Below are 20,240 nucleotides of genomic sequence, written 5' to 3' on the forward strand. Positions count from 1 at the left end.
ATAATTGAGTTGCCAGCGGATTTCATGTTACCCTGGAGAAGTCCCAGGTACTACCGAGCCCCGGGGAGGGGCCTCACTGTGCAGGGAGTGAGAAGGGCGAGAGGACCCCGGAGAAGGCAGCGCAGCCCTCAGAGGGGTGCTGTGCCTTTGACCAGCCACCCACCACCAGGCTCTCTTCTGGGGGATATGTCAGAACTGAGTTAAATTGCAGGACACCAAACAGGCATCAGAATCGCTTGGCAGTGTTAGAAATAGCACACATATCGGAACGCTCAGTGAATGTTTGTTGACTGACCAAACACAAGATGATGAGTTGGGTGCACAGGTCATGGGGGTGGGAGGGGAATGGAGAGGATGGAGTACAGTCACCGAGTTCTGACTCTTCAGCACTCCATTCTCTGACTCAGCGTGGGCAGAGTCAGCCTGTCCTTCAAGTTGAACGTCACTCGCAAATGCCTGTTTGGAAAATAGAATTAATTCGTCTCCGTGTGTCCGTCAACAACAAAACACTGCTTTTTCTCTTAGCTGGTCAATTCTGACCAAAAAAATGGACAGCAGTTTCCTAGGAAGGGGAACATCTAGGGGGAGGAAGACCCCCAAAACATCGGAATTACCTTCTGAAGGGTGGGCCCCTTGTAAAACAGGTTCCCCCGTAGGTGAGTGTTCTAGGAACCCGCTTGTATCAGTGCAGCAGCTGGCGTTGTTGTCAGAGGCTGCATTCAGCTTCAGTGAATTTTTTTTGAAGACTCTTTCAATGCCTTTGCCCGTTTCATGACGGGTGATTCACGCGCACTGTGAACCCCGTGCACATGGAACTGAGTGTTCAGGAGTTTCTGACCCAAAACAGCATGACCCTGTGCCCCACCCTCCCTCTTCACCCGATCTCGCCCTGAGTGACATTTTTGTTTCCCTGGATGAAAAAAGCCCGCAAAGGGAAACGTTTTGCCAATGTGGAAGAGGTGAAACAAAAAACAGCAGAAGCACTAAAAGGCATCAAAATCGACGAGGTCAAAAACTGTTCTGGGCCGTGGAAAAACTGTCCTGATAGGTGCACAGTATCAAACGGAGAGTGCTTGGAAGGCGACTGAAGTTGAACATGTAAGAATAAATACACAATTCTTTATAAATAAATTCTGGGGTTTTTTTGAGGGGGGCCCCCCTCACAGATCCAGAGAGTCACCCCAGGTAGCGCTGGGGACAAATAGACCTGGATCCTGATCCCGATTCTGCCACTTTTTTTTTTGTAATTTTTTAATTGTAGTAAGATATGCACAACATAAAAAACCATTCTACCCACTTCCAAGGGTGTAATTAAGTGGCACTCCCATTCAGTGGCATTCGTGTTGCTGTGCGGTGATCCCCGCTGTTCAGCTCTGGAGCTTCTTCAGCGGCCCGAGCTGAACCTCAGCACCCGTGAAACAACCCCCCATCCTCCCCTCCCCCCGCCCCCACAGCCCCCATGGTAACACTGTCTGTCTCTCGGAACTGGATTACTCTAGGTACCTCGTATACATGGACTCACGATGCTTGTCCTTTTGTGTCTGGCTTATTTCACTTAGCGTAATATTTTTAAGGTTCATTCATCTTGTAGCATGTATCAGAATTGAATTCCTTTTTAAGGCTAAATAATAATCCATTGTGTGAATATGATGCCACATTTTGTTTATGCATTCACAGGTCAACGGACATTTGAATTGTTTCCATCTTTCGGCCCTGGTGAATAATGCTGCTGGGGACATGGGTGTACAAGAATGGGTTCAAGTTCCTGCTCTCAGTTTTTGGGGGGTATATACCTAGAAGTGGGATTGCTGGACTATATTGTAATTCTCTTCCTAACTATCTGAGGAACTGTCGTACCGTTTTTCACAGTAGCTGCACCATTTTCCATCCTCCAGCAATGCACCAAGTTTCCAATTCCTCCACATCCTCACCAACGTTTGTTTGTTTGTTTGTTTGTTTGTTTGTTTCTATAGCGAGAGTAGCCATTCTGCTGGGTTTGGAGTGGTGATGCACAGTGTGGGCTTGATTTGCATCTCACTAACGATTAGTGACGTTAAACATCTTTTCAGGAGTGTGTTGGCCATTTGATGCCCTCTCTAGAGAAATGTTGAGATTCAAGTCCTATACATTTTGGAATTGCATTGTTTGGTCTTTCATTTTTGTTGAGTTGTAGAAGTTTCCAACTCTGCCACTTGAGCAAGTTACACAACCTTACTATGCCTCAGTTTCTTCAACTGTAAAAACCAATAATTAAAAAAAAAAAAGCACCTAGTAACTCCTACTTCCTAGAGCTGTTGTAAGGATTCAGTAAAGGAAACCGACCGTAAGCATGTCTGACTGATGAAAACAACCAAACGGCAATAACGTTTCCTGAGCGCTCACTATGTGCCAGGTATTAAGCAAAGCCCCATGCGTGTAGTAACCCATTTGGTCCTCGTAACTCCGCTATGGAGCTCTGAGCACTGATGTTGCCCGCCCATAACAGGTGACTCATAACAGGGGCTTCCTTCCTGCCTCCTCTGACTAATCACCTGACTTGCTCAGGAGACGGCTGCTGGGCCTGGGGATGAGGCAGCCTTGACCTCCGCGCCAGGCCTTGTTAGCACAACCCCCTACACACCGAATCTACTGAGCTCCACCTGCACTGCCGCTGGGCCCGGCCCAGTGAAAATTCTTTAAGACCCGCCAAGCGGGCCTCTAGCCCCCTCTAAACCAAGGGACTTCCCCAGATTACCTACCTAGCCCATCTTGAATCTGGAAACCACATCCTTCCATCCTGGGTGGCCCAGCCTTTCCCTGGCCCTTTCCAAGCCTGATGCCGTTTCACCATCCTGCCAAGTGCGCTGCCTTGGGAAAATCCTGGGCTCTGATTCTCCCCCTATCTGATGACGAGGAGAGGAAGCTAGACTTCCAGATGCCCACAGCTGGTGCCGGGAGCCAGGCTGGCTCCGAGGATCTCCATGGGAGCCAGCCAGCCTGCTGGGCTGGGCTGGCTGGGCCTGGCCTGGCCTCACCTTGCCTCACCTGCCCGCACTCCACACACCTGGAAAGAGACTGAGGCGCATTGCTATGCTCTGCCTTTCCCACCGGCATGAGGATGAAAATAGCAGCAATTTAGAAAATGTATTTTTAGAAAAAATATTCAATTTTCAGTTTCCCAAATTTGGCAATCATGCCTTTTTTCCCCCCCCCCTCCCTACCCTTGTTGCATGCCCTTTCTCCCACTGGAATAGAACACTTGAAGAAGATGCCTGGTTCTCACCCTCATGCAGGGTGAGTGGGGACCGGATAGAGCCCAGGTTCCTCCGCCAGGTGCAGGGGGCGCTTTACTGAGTCTGGCTCATGCCAGTCTCTGCACCCTCAGTTCCCACCCCTTCCCGCCAACACGCACGCCGTCCGGCGGAGCACGCTCTTGTCGCCACACCCTTCCACCCACGCTCCCTCCGCCTGCAGGGCGTGCTGTTCCTGGATTGCCCAGGAGGCTCCTATTCCTCTTCCAGACCCGGCTCAGTATCATTTGAGGAGACAAACTTTCCTTGATTTCCCTCCCCGTCTCCCCGGTTTAATCGCTGCCTGCCTTCTGCTTCTTCAGTACTGGGACACTCTTTTCTTGGGGTTCTACGGCACGGTTTCACAACGGCTTACACAGCCTCGTCCCTGGCTGGCACGAGGTAAATACTCAGTACACGTTCGCTTATTCATCTCTTCAGTGGAGCTGGAAACGGCGCGGGGTTGGGTATTACAATTTGGTCTCTGACCATAAAGAAAATAGAAACCTCTCTCATGTCTCGCCATTGCACGGCCAGTGTTCAGCTTTGGCCAAGAGCACTGAGGTGCATGCTTGGCCTTCTCCAGCCAAAGTGTCAGTAGGGTCCCCCTTCAATAAATGCAAAACGCTGCATCAGTCAGCAGCCCAGGCCCAGTGAGCCCCTGTCGTTCAGGCCCAGAGCTTCCTTCCTGTCTCACACCTGTGCTCACCTGTATCTTGGCTGTTTCCTGCTGGGAAGTAAGCTCCCGATGGCAGGGACCGTGATGCATCCACTGCTGTATGTCCAGCACCCAGACCGAGGCTGGAGCATAGGAGGCGCTTTGTGAATAGTTGAGGGGTGGATGGTGATTGGGTTACCGAGTGTAACCCTGCTCTGGAGAGTTTGGGGGAGCAGCCTCTATTTGGGAGGATGGGAGTCCTCCACCACAGAAGTTTCTGGAGTGGCCTCCCTGCTTCTAGGAGAACACCTGAGTACCTCTCTCCGGCATCACACCCGACAAGTGTGGGAGAGGAGCCCCAGGGCAGTGCTGCTCCACTGCTATACTATACCTTCGGGCTTTGGTTTGGGAAAACCATAGGCCTTGGTTCGAATCCCGGTCCTGGGAGCGTACTTAAAACACTTCACCTGCTGGGACTTGATGCCTCTCATCTGTGTGAAGGGGATTTGAGCGGTTCCCAGGTCCCAGCAAAGCTGGGAGGTGGAAAGACCTAGCACAGTCCTGGGCACACAGGAGATCATCAGTCACTGGGGGGTCTCTTCCCCTTCCCAGCAACTCATCTCTCACGCAGCTGAAGCTCTTCGGGGAGTGGGGCGCCCCTGTGGCTGGGCCGTGGAACCGCTCACACGCAGCACTAGCTCCCGGACCGGGAAAAGCACCGGCGTTAAGAGCTCAGGCTTTGGAACCAGGTTCCCTGGGCCCAAATCTTAGCTCATTCGCTGTGCGATCTTGGGCAAGACATGTAACCTCTCTGTCCCTCAGTCTCTCTGTCTCTGCAGTATAGTAATGGTAAAATAGCATTGGTCTCATGGGACTTTATACGTGAAAGAGTGCCTGGTACGTGGTACACAGGAAACCCTCATGATTCCAAAACATGAGCCCGCCCTTGTCTTCAAGGTGAAGGTAATATTTACATAGATTCGGCCGTCCTGAAAGCCGCTCACGATTGAATCTGCCGCAGTGATTTGGGGTGTGTGAAGACTTGAATTCCTGGACTGCCATTCCTGGCTGCCCTTCTCCCCAGCTCCTGCCTGGAGGGGAGGGGAACCTGGCTGCAGAAAGCGGTGCAGCGGCACGATGTCGCCGGTAGCGCTCCAGCTCTGGAGTCCTGGAGTCGGGCCCGACCTGGGTTTGAATCTCGGTTTTGTCACTTCCTAGTTTGCCCACTTTTCCTCTCTAATCCCAGTTTCCTGCTAAGAACCACAATGTCTGTCTTACAGGGAGGATTACAGGGTAACATATGCAAAGCACCCAGGATGCAGCCAGGCCCAGAGTAGCTGCTGGGTGAATAGTGAGTCCCTTGCCTCCCTCTGGCTGGCATTCTGCCCCCTCCCGGAGCTGGCACTGCCTACCAAGTTCAAAAGCGGCTGCAGCAGCTGTCATGTCTGAAAATACATTCCCTGGCTGCTGTTGTCTTTTCATCCAAGTCTTCCCCAAAGCCTTAAGCATTCCTAAATCAAGGTTTAAAAAGACACACACAAAAAGAAAAAAAAAAAAAACAAAAAACCCAGGCTGACCTATCCACACTGCTAGCTGGCAAATGTCCCAGAGGATCTTACTCTGCCAGTCACTGAGCTTGACATTCAGTTCCCTCAGTCAAATTCACTCACACCCGACAAGATCAATGAGAAAGAGAGGCAGCAACGATCAAAAGGGGCAACAAAGGCTCTGGGGGGAGCCCTCCCGGCAGGGTTCCGCACCACACAAAAGTGCATGCAGGGGGTGTTCCGCAAAAGCTCCTGCTCTCACAGGCATCCCTCATGCCCAGAGACACCAAAAACCGGTTCCCATGACAACGCTGCTGCAAATGTTATATATAAATGTGTGTGTGTACACAGCCACACGGAGAGATGCACAGAAATAAACTCTTGGCATATTTTTCCCCCTGTTCCAAACATGAAATAACCTGCAAGGAGTGATTACTGGGAGACAGGACAAAGAGGGGTTTGTACAGACGTGCTTCCAACCGTCTGGCTGTCGGTGATGCGCACCTGTCTTGATGCGGGTCTGTTTTGTGTCCTGCACCTGGCACACGATGGTGGGCACTCGATAAATAACCGTTGAGCACATGAGTCAACGATAGATAGACGGGAGAAAGGAAGGAAGCGAGGAGTGGTAGGAGGGAGAGGGAGAGAAGCACCCTGGTGTTGGGGGGGCTGGAATGGCTCCCGCTGAGTGTCCAGTCTGCCCTAGCCCCCGATGTTTCTGTTGGAGAGACTGGGCTTCAGAAAAGGGAAGGGATCCTGCCAGAAGCCACAAAAGCAATTACTAGCAGAGCCCCAGTCCTGGAGATTCATTAAGTAAGCACTTAATGAATGAGTCCAATTTCTGTCTGAATAATAAATGCACCTTAGGTAATGACTTTGTGCCAGCAACTCTAAGTACTTATGAACATGTTCTTCTTTTGCAACATTGCGAGGGGCGTGGCAGGATTGCCATTGGACGGAGTCGGAACCTGGGGCCCTGAGAGGTCAACTCACTTGACCAAGGTTACACAGCTATTAATAGTTTGTGGTTGGAGTAGGGGTTAAGCCCAGGGCTCAGACACCAGGTTCTGAGCCCCTGCGTGACACAGGCGCTCTCTGAAATGCGGGCCAGGGGCCTGGGCCAGACGGAGGAGCAAAGCGGGAAACAATGGCAGGGACTGTTAGCTCCATCTTGCAGATATTGGGGACTCAACTGGATGAAGTAACTTGCTGACATCAGGGAGCTGTGGGGAAGGGACTAAAACTCACATTGCAGGCTTCTGATCCAGGATTCCTGTAGTCCAGGATGCCTTCTAACAAAACACGGAAAGAACAGAAGGGTGGCTCCTGTCAGTCCTCTAGCTGGGCACTGGAGGGGGCTTCCCTCAGGCCTTTGAGCCCCAGGATTCAGTCCCGGGGAGGTCCACCCGGGGCGATTCCGAGCGTCTCCTTAGGGTTTTGCGCCCTCTGGTGGTCAAATCTTGAAACTAGAAAGAAAGGGCTCGCTGGAATTCCGCTGGGGCCAGTTCTTTCTCTAGAACCAGGATTTTGCCCTCCGTGCTCTGGAAAGAAATGGAAATGGTATGTTCCCAGCACCTAGCACAATTGCTAGCACATAGTAGGTTCTCAACATTTCTTGAGTGGAGGGATGAATGAAACAAACAAAATCCCTTGATATTTATTAAGCACTATACAGCAAGTATAATTCTGAACACTTTTCTTTTTTTTTAAGACTTTATTTATTTACTTTTTTAGAGGAGGGGAGGGAGGGAGAGAGGGAGAGAAACATCAATGTGCGGTTGCCTCTCACGTTCCCTGTACCAGAGACCTGGCCCGACCCAGGCATGTGCCCTAACTGGGAATTGAACTAGAGACCCTTTTGTTCACAGGCCGGCGCTCAATCCACTGAGCCACACCAGCCAGGGCCAGTTCTGAACTCTTTATGTGTATCAATTAATTGAATTCTCACAAATCTCAAAATTCATTTGAAAGGTGAGAAAAATAAGTCTCAAAGTGTTTGCTTACTTCTCCCGGGTAACACAGGGACTTACTGTTGGAATTGGGATTAAACCCAGACGGTTGGAGCCGGGGCTAACCTTACTGGTTTGCAGCCTCTTGTCCCACCACTATCCCAACCTCCCCCACCCCCCGCCATCCCCCCCCTCCTCATCTCCCTCCTAACCTAACTGTACTCCCCCTGCTCTGCCTTTGAGCCTCTGCACAGCTGAGGAAGCTGAGACTCCTGAATCGATGTGTTTTTGATGTTCTCCATTTGACAAGAGCCGGTCTGTCACCATCACCTCGTGTGAGCTGTCAGTGAGGTGGGCATTATCAGCTCCACTTACAGCGGCAGAAACAGACTCAGAAAAGTTAAGTTTCTCCCAAATACACAATAAATATGTATAATGCATCCACTGTATGCCAGGCAGGTCAGGAATTCAGGGACTGCTGGTAAAAGAATTATTACAGGCCAGCATGAAAGCATAGAACCCCTGGGAGTCACGGACACGGGGGAAATTTACACACACTTGCAGGTAGGAAGTCCCTACCTCACCAGGCCTTCCCCTCGATGGAACAAAAGTCTGAAGCTGGGGGGGCTGAGCAGGAAACCCTCACCCCCAGGGCACACATGAAGACCTGCTGTAGCTGGGAGAAGAGGGGGTGGCAGGAAACCATCCTGTGCCAGGACCTTACGCCAATACCACTACAAGGCTTCTGCCGTTGGGGAAGGAGCAGGAAATTCCCGCACAGGAACTGCCAAAGGTACGCGCCAGAGTTTTGTTGCCGTGGGGAAGAGGAGCGGGAACACTGAGGAAGCCCCATCCCCAAGCCCAGGGATACAGTTTGCCTAAAACTGAGGCTGGACCAGGAAAAGAGACAGTCCCTTCCCCTTCCACCGGGCTAGTAAGCGTCAGGTAACACACAACAGCAGCCGGAGGGGTGGGAAGCCGAGGAGCGGAGCGGGAGCACTGACAAAATCCCTGTGCCACCCAGCCCCACCCAGCCCCCGTGCCCAGACTGAGGGCATGCTAGAACACTGGGAGCCAGTCATGCCGTGAAGGCAACCACAGCGACACTGGGAAAGTTGGCGTTTGTGCTGCCTGTCACCTGCCAGAACCAAAAAGCAGAGACGAGGATTGAATCTTTATGGGTGCTTGGTTCAGATGCTGGTGATCTGAGAAGATGGTGGGTTATGTACCCTAAAAACCCTAAAACTTTTTTCCTAAGGAGAAGAAAAGGATACCTAAGGGGTTTGGGGAAAGGTTAATCAGATAAGAGGTACAGTTAGAGGTGGAACTTTCTTAGATTTCTTTATCTACAGAACAATAATTCTTTATCTGTGTCACAGATGTTCTCTCCCTGGAACACAAGGTCTCAGATACCATCTCCCTCTCTGCAGCCCCCTGAGGCGCAAAGGTTGCATTGCCTGTCAACCTCCTGAGTCACACGGTCAGGTATTCTAGCTCCTGGAACAACAGCTTTCCATCTGCGTTAATTACTTAAGCCTGTCAGCTGTAACTAAAGCTAAACTCTTTTAACTCTTGAGTTCCCCTATCAATAGCAACTACAAAGGCTGAACAAGTCCGTACCTGACTAGACTGACTTATCCCCTACACTAACTCTCTGGCAGAAGAAGATACATGCCCCTTTCCAGGAGTTAATACTCTTTACTTAGTCTCTATCATCCCACATGCAATGTCAGGCATTCCGTCAAAAATTGTAAAACACTAAAACACAAGAAAAAGCAATCTATTATCGAGAGGCAAAGCAATCAGCTCCACCAGACTTAGAAACGATGCAGTTGTTGATATTCTCAAACAAGGAATAGAAAAGATCTTGTGTGTTTATTTTTAGAGAGAGGGGAAGGAGGAAGAAAGAGAGGGACAGAAACGTCGATGTGAGAGAGAAACATTGGTGGTTGCCTCTCACACGTGCCCTGGATGGGGACTGGACCTGCAAACCAGGCATGTGCCCTGACGGGGGGTTGAACCAGCAACCTATGGCCTTGCAGGATGATGCCCAACCACCTGAGCCGCACCAGTCAGAGCCCGACAAGGAATTTTAAATAATCATGACTTGTATGTTAAAAGCGCTAGTAGAAAAGGTGGACCGCTTGCCATAAGCAGATGGGGAACCTCAGCAGACATGGAAGCTGCAAGAGTCCAGTGAGAATCCTAGAAACAAAAAAAGCATGGTAGCAGAGACGAAGAATGCCTTTTAGGGGCTCCTCGGTGGACTCGGCAAACCAAGGAAAGGGTAAGTAAACTTGAAGATAGGTCCATAAAACTTGCACAAACTAAAACACACAGAGAAAAATCAGTGGAAAAACAAAAACAGAGCAGAGAATCCAAGAGCTGTGGGACAATGTCAAATGATCTAATATGTGTCCTTGGATCCAGAGTGAAGACAGAATGGGCAGGGTATAAGAAGACATAATGGCTGAGAATTTCCCAGCCATGATGAACGCCAGCAAACCACAGACATGAGAATCACAGAGAACACGAAGTGGGGTAAGTCACACCCCCCGACAGTCAGCAAAACCAAAACAGCACCCGAGTCAGACTGCTGAACACCAAGGGTGACGGGAAAATCCTTAAGGAGCCAAGGGGAAAAAGACACATTCCTACCTACGGAAGGACAGAGAAGAGAGAGAAGGCAGGCCTCTTATCAGAAGCCATATAAGCAGAAGACAATGAACTGATGTCTTCAAACTGTCAACCCAGAATTCTATATGCAGTAAAAATATCTTTTACAAATGGAAGCATTGGTAACATGAATCTACATGTGGTATAGAACTGTGTACATACTATAGGGAACCCATCGGTGTGGCAATGGCTAGTGTAGCCCAGCACCTGATTCGGGAAACCTACGGGGAGCGAGTTGGCACACAGGAGCCAAGCCCACGGATCGGTTTGCCCGTGGGGAGTCAGGCCTGCATTGTACCCAGGCTGCTTTGAGGCTTCTTTTTGCTAAAACTCCCTCACCCTGAATTGAGGCAGCAAATGTTTACTGCATGTCTTTGAAGTAACTTCCTAAAGTCTGTGCTAAACCTCCCAAGTATGCAGTGTGACCCGCTCAACCACTTCTCCCCTTGCATCTGCATCATCCTTCTCTTTGATGTAAGTAGCAACATTCTTTCCTTTGTTATCTGTAAAAGGTAATCACCTACAGCAAACCTGTGCATAGTAAATGAGGACCATCCTCGGTGTAATGTTCCCAGAAAGGCAACAGAAGCCTGTCCAGGCAGGGGTTGGGCCCTCTCTGTCACTTAGAAAGTGGCCATGCCGTCCTTTTTTCTCCGCAGCACTTCTGTAGTCCGTGTGCATTTGTTGCAGCCACAACACACGGACCCCGCTGGCCGGTGGAGTCTGCATCAACACTCAGCCCTGGCTGGTGTGGCTCAGTGGATTGAGTGTGGGCTGCGAACCAAAGGGTCGCTGGTTTGAATCCCAGTCAGGGCCCATGTGTGGGTTGCAGGCCAGACCCCAGTGGGGACCATGTGAGAGGCAACCACACATTGGCGTTTCTTTCCTTCTCTTTCTCCCTCCTTTCCCCTCTCTTTGAAAATAAATAAAACCTTAAAAAAACACAACAACTCCATGCGCACAAACACACGAGTGCATATAAAAACTGGTGAGCTCTAACTCAGGTCTGAGTAAGGCTGCCTAGCAGTCCTGCACCAGTGCCCATCTCTTGATCTGACAGTATTAGGTTTTGCTATTGTACAGCAGTTACATAAGACGTTGGTTACTCTTGGGAAAGTCTAGGTGAAGGGCACACAGGACTCTCTATGCTATTCTTTTCGCAACTCCCTATGAGTCTATAGTTCATTCAAAATTAAAAAAACACTTTTTCCTTTTTAAATGAAAGTACAACTATTCTTTACCTTGATTGTGATGGTCACATGACTACATTTCTCCAAACTCATAGAACTGCATACAAAAAACTCCATTTTGCTGTATGTAAATTTAAAAATGAAAACAATCAGGTGGAATAAAGACTTCTTCAGATAAACAAAAGCTGAGAGAGGCCATTGGCAGCAGACCTGTACTCTTGGAATTCCTACGGGAAGTTCTTCAAGCGGAAGAACACGAGGGCAAGGCAGACACTTGGACCTGTGCCAGAAAAGGAAGATCTCTAGAAGCGGTTAAAATGAAAGGAAAAATAAAAGGACATGTTTAGATGATTCTAAATTGCCCTAAGGTATAATTAACTTCCCAAAGCAAAAATAACAGCAACATAGTATGGATTTGTAGTGTATGTAAAGTAGAATGTATGAAAATAATACATTTATTATTGTGAGTGTACTATTGTAAGGTTCTTTTGGTATATGTGAAGTAGCACGATATTATGCGAAATCACATTGAGATTAATTAAATGTGTACGCTGCACACCCCCGGGCGAGGATTGGCACACTGCTACACTGCTGTTTTCGTCCGGCTTGCAAGCTAAGAGTGCTTTTGCATCTTTACGTGGCTGAGAATAATCAAAAGAAGAGTCATATTTTAATGACACGTTATAGAATTGAATACCCGAAACCTAAATAATTTTATTACCACATATCACCCCAATAAATTCAATAAAAATAGTCATATTTCACACCCCATGAAAAGTATGTAAAACTCAAATGTCAGTGTCCATAAAGAAAACATTATTGAAATATGCTCTTGCATTTCCATACTGATGTTCTCACGCTCCGGTGGCAGGATTCGTGACCGAGACAGCAGTCTGCAGAGCCTGAGCTGTTCCCTAGCCAGCCAGCCACAGGACATGCTTCAGGGCCCCGCGGGAGCGCTCCACCAGGCAGAGAGTCAGGATTCAGTTTTAGTCCGACGGGCTGAAAGGGCTCCGGCCGCCCGGCCGAGGAGAAGACGGGCCCGAAGGCGGCTGACACGAAATGAACTGGAGGGCCTTGATGGACCACAGCCCAGGGTTCGGAGCGGACTCCACCTGGGAGGCCTCCTCACCCACCCTGGGAGGGGCCAGAGGACACCCGCTTCACCGCTGTGGCAAATGCATTTCGGAGAGGAGCTCCGGCAACCGTGGCCCCTGTTCTCTTTCGGTCAGAAATGAGAGCGGCCGTCGCTGCCGTTGAACTGGACTCTCTAGACACGTGGGGATAACCGGCTCCTGGGGCGCAGGGCCAGGGAGCAGCCCTTACTGGGCGAAGGGCAGGTAGCTGCGTTACTCTGCCAGCCGGCAGGGGGCGCCCAGGGGCAACCAGAATAGTAGCGTTTACAGAGACAAGAGCAGAAGAGCTCCAGGTCGAGTGAACGGAAGTCTCACTTGGGTCGCAAACACAGTCATGGCCTTTCCATCAATTCCTAGACTTGAGTCAGTTTGTAGATCCAGAGGCCCAAAAGCCCTTGAAAGAAGGGGAGGCCGGGTCCCCTTGAGGAAGGACCCCGCTCATGGCAAAGGTTGATTCTGTCCTCTCTCTCCCAGCCTTCCTGGGAGGCACCTGGAGCCGCGCAGCCGAGGGCCTGCGTAGTGGGGAAAAGGAAACGGGCCGTCCCAGGACTACTGGGTCCTGGTTCTGAAGTGACCCTAGTTCCTGCGGACCCACAATGTCACTGTGGCTCGCCAGTCACAATAGGGGTGTACGGAGGTCAGGTGGTCCGTGGCGTGCTAGCCCGGGTCTAACTCCCAGGGCGCCCCATCGGTGGTGTCACCCCATCCTCGGGCTGCTTCTCGGGTTGGGGAATGCATCGTTGGGATAGATGTGGGAGCAACCGGCAGAATCCCCGCAGTGGTTCCCCGACCTGTGGGGTGAGGGCTATTTGATGGTGCGAAAGGCAGTGGAAGCCACTGGAACTGCCTCAGCCCACAAAATTCGTAAGCCCAAAGCAATACCGCGTTCCCAGAGGGACTGCAGCCATCGCCATGGTCAAGGGCTTGAAGGATGCTGTAGTGGTGATTCCCACTGCACCCTCATCCAACTTGCCTCTTCGGTCTGTGCAGGAAATAGAGGGGTCTCAGAGGACGACAATGGAGTATCATACACTTCCTCAGGCCAATTTTGGCAAAACACATTTTCCTAAGAAATTATCTAGCCCTGGCTAGCGTAGCTCAGTGGATTGAGCGCCGGCTGCAAACCAAGGCATCGCAGGTTCAATCCCCAGCCAGGGTACATGCCTGGGTTGCAGGCCATAACCCCCAGCAACCGCACATTGATGTTTCTCTCTCTCTCTCCATCTCCCTCTCTTCCCTCTCTAAACATAAATAAATAAATAAATAAATAAATAAATAAATAAATAAATAAATAAATCTTAAAAAAAAGAAATTATCTATAGCACCTAGGTCTTAGTATCGTGATTTTTTTCTAAACTGTCCTCTCTATCAATAGTTGTTTTCCTATGGTCATTTCTTATTTTATATATGTGAGCTTCCACTTTTTTAGATCTAACTTTCTTTTAAGATTTTATTTACTTACTTTTAGAAATAGGGGAAGGGAGGGAAACATCAATGTGTGATTGCCTCTTGAGCCCTCCCTACTGGGGCCCTGGCCTGCAACCCACGTGCTCTGACTGGGAATCCAACCAGTGACCCTTTGGCTCCAAGGCTGCTGCCCAATACACTGAGCCACACCAGCCAGGGCTCACTGTTTTTTATTAATTCTATTAGAGGTTTGTGTAATTTTTGGTACTGTCTTTGCAAAGAGGTAGGGTTTTGATACGTTACTTTGAACCAGTAATTTTCTATATTCTACATTGATTTCTAATTTTATCTTTATTAGTCCTTTTCTTGTGCTGTCTTTCAGGTTATGTTTCTAGCTTTCCAAATTGGGAGTTCAATTCCCTTATTTTCAGCCTTTCATTTTATTGCCGTCAGTGTTTAAGGCTATGTGTTTTCCTGTCACTATCGCTTTCAATGTACCTCGTAGATTCTGATAATGTACTTGTTATCATTACTTTTCAGGAATTCTGTAATTTCTATTTCCCCATTTGCCCAAGAATAGAGGGAACTTTTAGTTTCATGCTTTTGTTTTGTTTTTTAATGTCATACCAAATTGCATTTGGTATGAGAGCATTGATTTCACATTACGGAATCTACTGATGTTTTCCTTGTGTCGGAATGCATTATCCATTTTTGTGAAGGGCCCCTGGGTGCTTCAGAAAGAGATCCACATATTCACTACTATCAAGGTGTAGTGTTCAGTGTATGTATTGCTCTGCTCAGGCTGTCATGATAAAATACCGTAGACTGATGGCTTGAACAACAGAAAGTTATTTGTCAAGTTCTGGAGACTGGGAAGTCCCAAATCAAGGTGCTGGGGTGGTAGGTTTCATTCTCAGGCCTCTTCTCATGGCTTGTAGGCAGCTACCTTCTTGCTATGTGCTCACATGACCTCTTCTTATGAGGGCATTCATCCCATCACAAGGGTTCCACCCTCATGACTTAATGCTTCCCAAAGGCCTCTCTCCAGATGCCATTGCACTGGGGGTCAGGTCTTCAGCACATGGATTTAACGGGGGTGGGAGGAGACGCGGTTCAGTACACAGCAATATATATCCAAAAGAACTAGCTTACTGATTACGTTCATGTGTTGTTAAACATATATTTTTAAAGATTTTACTCATTTACTTTTAGAGAGAGGGGAAAGGAGGGAGAAAGAGGGGGAGAGAAACATCCGTGTGTGAGGGAAACAGTGATCAGTTGCCCCCTGCATGCCCCCTGCATGCCCCCAGCTGGGGACCTGGCCCACAACCCAGGTTCACAAGCCAGCGCTCAATCCTCCGAGCCACACCAGCCAGGCTGTTTGTGTTTTTTATATCCTTACTTATTTTTTGTCATCTTGGCTGAAAGTGGTGAGTTTGAGGCTCTGATCATTAGTTATAAATATCTATGCACCAATCTGATGCGGATTCCGGCCAGCGGGGTCCGTGTGTTGTGGCTGCGATGAACAAATGCACACGGACTACAGAAGTGCTGTGGAGAAAAAGGGACGGCATGCCACTCTCTGAGTGAGAGAGAGGGCCCCGACCCCTGCCTGGACAGGCTTCTGTTGCTTTTCTGGGCACATTACATCAAGGATGGTCCTCATTTACAACACACAGGTTGCTGTAGGTTGATTGCCTTCTACAGATAACAAAAGGAAAGAATGTTGCTACTTACATCAAAGAGAAGGATGATGCAGATGCAAGGGGAGAAGTGGTTGAGCGGGTCACACTGCATACTTGGGAGGTTTAGCACAGACTTTAGGAAAGTCACTTCAAAGACATGCAGTAAACATTTGCTGCCTCAATTCAGGGTGAGGGAGTTTTAGCAAAAAGAAGCCTCAAAGCAGCCTGGGTACAATGCAGGCCTGACTCCCCACGGGCAAACCGATCCGTGGGCTCGGCTCCTGTGTGCCAACTCGCTCCCCGTAGGTTTTCTGAATCAGGTGCTGGGCTACACTAGCCACTGCCACACCGATGGGTTCCCTATACCAATCCTCTATCCAATATCAATACACATCAATCCTCTAAAATGGAAAATACAAGAGAAGCAAAGAGAAATGATAGACATAATATGTATTATATCTATGGCCTCTCTATTTGATGTACATTCTTTGCTCATTTTAAATTTGTTGGTATTTAGGAAGCCATGAATTTTTGTTCCAGTGGTAATCTTTGTATTAATGTTTTATGCTTCCCTTAATCCTCTCTTTTCTTGCTTAACTTTTCACTATGTGGTCTTTCCATTTTGAATGGTGTCTTTGTATTCCCACAGACGCAGCAGTCTAGAATCTCTCTCTGCCTCCTCTCGCGTTTCCTCCCATTTTTTAGTTGCATTCATTCTGCTTTTTCAGAACACAGAGCGTTTATGCATGAATCTTTGACCCAGGGTCCCACCCTAGTTTTAACCTTCACGCTACAGTTGAAATGCATGAAATGTTCGCTCACAGCCCTTTCCTGAACAGTGCCTGCCTTAGGGGAAGCTCATGCTACAGTCGGTTCTTCAGGAAGGGCACGTGTGTGCTGCATTCCTGCACATTTAAAGCTGGGTTTTCTTTCTTTCTTTTTTTCTGTAGTTTTGATATTTGAAGGACAGTTTGGTTCAGTATAACATCCTTGGATTTCTTCCGTGAGGTTCTTGAGAACACTGCTCCACTATTGCCTTGCTGTGTATGTTACTTATTTTTTGTTGTGTTGATATATACATATATATATATAATTTTAATAATTCATGAGTGTACAGTTCAGTGGCATTGAATACATTCACAATGTTGTGTATCCACCACCACTGACACCTAAAATGTTTTCATTATCTTCTCCAAAAACCCTGTGCCTGTTAAACAGTAACTCTCCCTGCCCCCTCCCTCCAGCCCCTGGTCCACTCCATGCTGTTTTCCGTCTGCATGAATTCTCCTGTTCCAGGTCCCTCATTTAGTATAGTCGTTTTTAAAAAGTCTCCTATCAGTCCAATTCTCATGCCTTTAGAGGTTATTTCACAGTTTTGCCTGGAGGCCCCGATCATTTTCTATCTGTAAGATCTAATAGCTTTACCAGGCTGTATCTTAGAGCTGATTACTCAACGTCAAGTCTACACAGTTCCCAGTGAGCCTTTTCGATGCGTGGGTCTAACCCGGGGTGTCCGACCTGGGGCCCACGGGCCGCATGTGGCCCAGGACGGCCGTGGATGCAGCCCAACACAAAATCGTAAATTTTCTTAAAACATGATGAAACGTTTTTGTGATTGTGTGTTGCAATGTATTTAATGTGTGGCCCAAGACAACTCTTCTTCTTCCAGTGTGGCCCAGAGACGCCGACAGATTGGACACCCCTGGTGCATCTTTTATTTCTGGGGAGTCATCTTGGATTAGTTTCCAACGTCAGCCCTTCGCCTGCCTTCCACTTCAACCCCTTTCTCTCTGACCGTTCGACTTCTTCATCTAAGCTTCGTTCTCTCGGCTGGTTTCCTGCTTCCCATCACTGTCCTTTATTAAGTTTCTTTTGAAGCCATTCCCTTGGGTACCTTTTCATCTTCCGGTAGGATACAATATGATTTTGTTATTTTATACTCTGAGATCAGTCCTCATTTAATTAAATCATCCTTTTTTGGGTCTTTTTCTGTTGTTAGCTTTTGCATTTCTGAGATGAGGTGTTTTTTCCATATCCCCAAATGCTTATTTGAGGGTATTTGATTCAGTTTGGAGTGCTGTGTGACAATTTTCTTCAGCTTTACGCTTGACTTCGGAGGAAAAATCTTTATCACTTGAAATGCTCTGAATTGCACTTTGCTAACAGGGGTTTTGAATGCACGTGATCTGCCTGTCCCTGGTCATGCTCATTCCCAGACAAGACTCCCCATGCAAGTGCGCCCTCTGCTGTCCATCCTGCTGTCCTTCAGGAGAGGTGCGGAGTGAAAGTTGGCATTTATTTCTCATTTGTGTTTTAGAATTCCTTAAGAAGGGATTTTATTTATTTTTAGACACAAAGAAAGAGAGAGAGAAAGAGAGGGAGAGAAACATTGGTTGGTTGCTTCTTCCATGCCCCCAACTGGGGATCTGGACCACAACCCAGGCTTGTGCCCCGACTGGGAACTGGACCAGAAACTTTCAGTCTGTAGCCAGCACTTAACCCACAGAGCCACACCAGCCAGGGCTCACTGTGGTTTTAAATATATTGTTCATATTATTAGTAAGAATATATTTTCAAAGTTTGTCTTTTGTCTTTCTGTATTTTTTCTTCTCTGAATAGTCTGTTTAAATATTTTGCTCTTTTTTTGCCTATTGTTGTTTTTTAGTACTTTCTGGATCATTAGTTATGAATGTTGCATTTTATTCTCCCCCAATCTGCCACTTGTCTTTTAACTTTACTTAATCTTATTTATTTTTAAGCATCTTTAAAAAAATTTAAATTTATTTTTAGAGAGAAGGGAAGGGTGGGATAAAGAGAAACATCAGTGCGTGGTTGCCTCTTGCACGCCCCCTAGTGGGGAATCTGGCCTGCAGCTCAGGCATGTGCACTGACTGGGAACCAAATCCATGACTGTTTGGTTTGCAGGCCGGTGCTTAATCCACTGAGCCACACTAGCCAGGGCTCATATGCTTGTTTTTAAAAGATTTTATTTACTTTTAGACAGAGGGGAAGGGAGGGAGGAAGAGAGAGGGAAACATCAGTGTGTGGTTGCCTCTCACATGCCCACCACGGGGGACCCAGCCCACAATCCAGGCACATGCCCTGACTGGGAATCAAACCAGCGACCCCTTGGCTCTCAGGCCACCACTAAATCCACTGAGCCATATCAGCCAGGGCTCATTTGTTTTTTTAGAGACAACTTTGCCCACGCAAAGTTATAAACACATTCTGTAATAAACTGTGGGGGGAAAGTAGAGTTACAGTTGTGAGTACACAAAACACAGTTTATTCTTGTATTATTATGTATTATCACATTATTTCCCATGTGAACTGCAAACTTACTTTTGCCCCACCCTGTATTTTAAACTTTTGTGGTTTTTACATACGTAGGCCCCTAGTACACGTGGAACTTACTGTCGTGAGCAGCGTGTGTGAGAATTGTGTGAGGGAAGCAGGCTCTAGATTTGTCCCCCAGGTGGTCATCCTGACAGCGCTTATTAAATGGTTCTCCATTTCCCAGCTGGCTCAAAGGGCTTCCTCGAGCCCATCCAAATTCCCGCGTACACACACAACTGGTTCTGGCTCTCTAGTCCATTCCAGTTGTTCGGCTTCTCTATCCTCCCTCAGCACCACACTGTATCATTATTCACTACAGCTTTACATGTTGACAGAGCCAGCTCCGTCACTGTTCTCTTGCAAAACCGTCTTGGCCACTGCACACACTTCCCCTTCCATGTGAGTCGGTTTTTCGAGTTCCATGAAAAATTATCTTGGAATTTTGGTCGAGTGTACACTGAAATTATAGACTAAAATTTGGGGAAAATTGGCATCTTTTGTTCTAACGAACCTTTCCGTCTACGACCAGTGCATTCATCTGCCTTTACTCGGGTCTCTTTAACGTTCTGCAGTCAAGTTTTGTAGTTTTCTTGGTAAAGGCCTTGCCCATGGCTCAGTGGGGTTATTATTGTACGAGATTCTTCAGCATTTAAAACCTTCTCTAATCTCTTCCTTCCGCAGCTCCTCAACCCTCACATTGAGCCTCTGCTGAACCCTTTTTACACAATGGTCCTTATAGGTCGCATTCACTTCCCAGGGACGCTCAGGTTGCATCCTGCAAGAGTATCCATTCCTTAACTGCTGGGTAAACCCCTAAGGGCCGGGCTAGAGTTTTCATTCCTGCCGGGGGAGTGGCCTGCATCGAGCTGGTGGGGAGGGTCTAATGATAACGGAGGAGGAGGAGGGGAAAGGGGGTGGGGTGAGGGCAGGGGTGGCCCAGGGTTCAGAGCAGGGTAGTGGAAGAAGCTTGTTGGCTTGGTCACAGGGAAACCGGAGTGCCAGGGAGACGTACCTCTGCAGGAGAATGATGCCTCTCCTGCATCTTCAGCCTGTGTGTGTGTGTCTGTGTGTGTGAGAGAGAGGGAAAGAGCTGGTCATGTCTGCCCCCTCCCCGCATCACTGTTGCTTAGCAGCCTCTCCCGTATTCCCAAGCAGCTTGCTCTCAGCTCCCAGGGTTCAGAACCCTGCCCTGCCACTATTCCCCTGTGATCCAGGTGGAAAAATTGCTGTGAGCCTTCCAGGGGACGCAGCACACAGCCTGACTCACTGCAGGCATGCAATACATGGAAGCTTTAAAAAAATCCGTATTTTCATTCATTCATCAGCAAGAGTGTGTGAACATTCCACTCTGAAGGACAGGCAGGAAAGGGCTTCGACTGTTTAAAGT

This window comes from Phyllostomus hastatus, unplaced genomic scaffold (genome assembly GCF_019186645.2).
Source record: "Phyllostomus hastatus isolate PE091 unplaced genomic scaffold, TTU_PhHast_1.1 phas_scaffold_182, whole genome shotgun sequence".
Lineage (NCBI taxonomy): Eukaryota > Metazoa > Chordata > Mammalia > Chiroptera > Phyllostomidae > Phyllostomus > Phyllostomus hastatus.